Source organism: Rhinoderma darwinii (assembly GCF_050947455.1).
Source record: "Rhinoderma darwinii isolate aRhiDar2 chromosome 5 unlocalized genomic scaffold, aRhiDar2.hap1 SUPER_5_unloc_48, whole genome shotgun sequence".
In the NCBI taxonomy this organism is placed as follows: Eukaryota; Metazoa; Chordata; class Amphibia; order Anura; family Rhinodermatidae; genus Rhinoderma; species Rhinoderma darwinii.
In genome coordinates, this window is record NW_027461807.1 from 320764 (window position 1) to 324608 (window position 3845).

The window sequence follows — 3845 nt, forward strand, 5'->3', positions numbered from 1 at the left end:
GAGGGCAAGTTTTGGCCTCGTGCTCAGAGCTGCCACAGTTCCTACAGGTGCTTTCGCAGAACTCTTTGGTGTGACCGTACTTTTGACATTTTCTACAGAATGGAGGCATTCCTGTGTAAAAAAGATCTCCTGCCATATCACCTAATTTAAAGCGTGCTGGCGGCAACATTATCCCCCCTGCTGTATTGGCATCTCTATAACAAGTTACTAAAAATCTCCACTTTGACGTCCAAACTCCAACTTCGTTCATTATTTTGCCAATACATTTTACACTTTTGAAATAGGGGGATAAAAAGGACATCACATCTTTTAAATCAGCAAACGGGCAGTACATTTTTATCACAATCATCTTAGTGATGTCCAACACATGTTCGTAAAATTCAATACCGTCCAGTCTCGGATCGTTTTTTACCATGTATGCCGCCAGCAGATCTTGGAACACTCCATTCTGTACAAAAGTTATGTCGTATGTTCTTCTCCTAGGATAGTCTTGTACCGCCAATATCTCCCGCTTCTGAATGTTGAAAATGCCAACAAGCACGGTCTCCACCAAGAACTTCAGGCCGCAGGTCGTCGCCTTCTCTTCTGATACAATAACACGGATTGTATTCTTTATCCGGGCATACGCCGGTATCTCACCAGGACTTTCGTCCATGGTGAGGGGTTTTCAGGGAAAGTTACGCCACCCGTTGGTGACGTAACGTCTACGCAGCTTTCCCCTTTTCGGCCGAAGCCTACACGGGGGATATGTGGATCGCAACTCGTTGCTCAGGACTAAGCCTCTCTCCCAAATAGCAGCACGGGGGTGAAGTCCAGGCGAACCTGGACGATCCCCCGAGGCCGAGAGAGAGGGTACCTGAGCACCTCCCAACTAAGACCAGGCAGCACTGACTACAAGTAACCAGCACTACACTTGATCTCAGCCAGAAGGCCGAGAAGCGATAACCCGAGCGGCCCTTGCCTTGCCCGAGCCTGTCCCATACTGCTGTTCACCCCTTGCAGCGATTCAGCCTACTCCTAGGCAATTCCATGGGGCCCTGCAGGCTCACACACATTTACAGCTACTAAGCGGGAGGTGAATAAAGGCCGGAGAGGAAGCTACACAGGATTTGCTTCTTTTGCTTGCACCACAATGCAGTGCTGAAAGAGGAGGAATCTACATAAAAACGCCTTCTTGGCAACGCCCAAATGCCCTCTTGCCGTGCAAATACTGGCGGCAGCAGCAGCAGCAGTAAGTGCATGCCCACAGCCACCCCTTGTTCCTTCACAACTTGTATTAGCTTTAATCCAGTCGGGTGCTGCCTGCTGAGCAGCACTGACCAACACTGCCTGGGCCCAGGCTTTTATCTCTGAGGCCCCATTATGATGTCAGAAAGCTGGCTCTGGAATCCTGAGGGCTCCACTATGACACGTGCAAAGTTCCATCTGAACTTTATATAAGACGGTGAGGCTCAGTCAGTCACTCAGTGTTGCCTGAGAGGGCAACACTGCAACAGCCGGCCGCCAGGCTGTCTTTTTTTTGCACATTTATTTGCCTCCAGGAGGCCACAAGAGGGAGACAAGGGACTGCAAAATGGAAAATAAGCATCCACCAACTTTACAGACAACTTCTCCTTGCTCCTACAACCTCCATCCTTGCACAGTTTGTTATTCTTCCAGGTAACATAGTAACAAATCCAAATTGCTGCTGTCTTTGTAGGCAAGCAAGGGTTTGTTGCAACTGCAATTCTTACTTCTTCTTGAAATGTAGGGACGACAGTACATTCCATCACATCCATCCAGTGTACACAGGTAGGTCCATTGTGGCGGGCAGGCGAGCGGGCGGGCTGCTTTATTGGCTGTTTGCTGTTCCCCTACTCCACTCCACTATTTGACTGTTGTGCTGCATCAATCAATCAATCAATCAATCAATCAATCAATCAATCAATCAATCAATCAATCAGTGGCTGGCTCAGGTGCAGCTCTTTAACTTACCTAAAAGGGAGGGCGGAGAGAAGACAAGGAAGGTGAATGAGCTGTTCCAATGTGAAATGCCGGAAACACAGAAAACACAGACGACACACAACAAGAGGTGGCAATCTATTCATTAATTGCATTTAATCAATGAGCTCATTATCACTCATGCATTGTCCAACAGGTGTTGAAATAATGGGATTAAAAGGGGAGATCCCTTCAGAAAGACAGAAACAATGGCAAAGAGAAAAAACACTTTTGGAATCTGATTTTAGTCAACACATAAGGAAAGGGTGCACCGGTCCTGGAAATACTGCAATACCAGGTCAATGCGTGGAGTGGACAGAGCAAGCTCTATTTCCATCTCCCTGTTCTAAAAATCCATTTAATATATGGTCCCCAGATAGGGGACGTATCAGATATTAAACTGATAAGAACAGATAAGGTTTCAACAAAGATTTTATTGATTCACAAGTTCGTCATACAATAAAATACAATATGTACATTAATATAAAACTGTTTTCCATAATTGTACATTCCAAGCACTATTTGCATCTCTTGTACCATAGTTTTTCCTGTCCCTTAAAAAATATATGTACATTTCACTAAAAGCAAGTTTAATACATTCGTCCACAGAAATAAAATCACGTTTAAAAAGTAAAATATTTCTGACTTTCCAAATGGCGTTTTTAAGACAATTTATCATACTCCAACAAACCATGTACTGTTTAAAAGTTGGGCAATTAAATAGTCCGTAAATTATATATTCGTATGATAGATATTTTAATCCACAAGTCCATTTTAAAAGCACGCCGACTTTCCTCCAGACTTCTTGTGCGTAAGGACAGTTCCAAAATAAATGTAGCACAGATTCATCATTCACACAAGAGTCTCTTGGGCATTTTGCCCTTGCCACCAGGCCTCTCCTGTGCTGAAAGTCTCTTGTTGGGAGGCACTGGTGGACCATCATCCAGGCAAGGTCTATATGTCCATTTGCGAGAAATTTCCCAAAGACGTTCCGCCATACTTGTCTAGACCTCGTCTGGGAATAGTTTGCCACAGGGATAACCTCCTCATTCCCCCTTAGAATTGCAGACAGTTTCCTCTGGTCCTTTAAAACGTCGCTTTCTTGGTCCTTTAAATGAAATGTTCGTATAGTCTTTTCTAAAATCACATAATGCTTTGGGGGGCATAAAAGAACAGGGGAATTCAACGGAGGCATACACCATTTTTTAAAAACCATACCGGCAGCGTACTTTAAAAAACAACTAAAAACGCCATTGGAATTAAAACATTTAAAACAGAAGCAGAAAAATTTTACATAAAAGAAAATATGCAAATTAGGGACATCTTTTCCACCATTCAACTTGCTTTTGTACATATGATCTCTTTTTAATCTTTCCATCTTTGAACCCCATAAAAACATAAATATAATTCTGGTTAGTTTTTTTATCAAAACATCCGATGGAGGGAAAACCATTCCCACATATAACATTAGCGGCAGTAAGATCATTTTTATTATTAGTACCTTGCCCTCCATCGTCAATTCTCTAAGGTTCCAGAAAGAGATCTTTTTTTCCATTTTGCATAAAATCTCATCCCAATTGTCAATCCCATCATTTGTTTCTTTGAAAATGATACCAAGAATTTTTATTTTATCTTGTTTTATGCTAATTTCCGGAGTCTGGGAGGCGTCCCAAGCTCCAACGCTCAGACATTCACTTTTTGCAACGTTTAATTTAAAACCTGAAGCCTGGCTAAAAAACTCTGTGCACCTTAAGGTTCTTTTGAGCGAAGCAGGGTCTGTACATGCTACTGTCACATCATCCATATAGCTCAACACTTTTACCTGGTTGCCACCTCCTCCAGGGATAGGAACCCCTCTGATGACT

At 43.2% G+C, this 3845-nt stretch overlaps 1 pseudogene; it reads right to left on the bottom strand.

Annotated features, from left to right (window-relative positions):
• Positions 1–2241: 2241 nt before the first annotated feature.
• Positions 2242–2412, bottom strand: LOC142695659 (U2 spliceosomal RNA; annotated as a pseudogene).
• Between the last annotated feature and the right edge of the window lie 1433 nt (positions 2413–3845).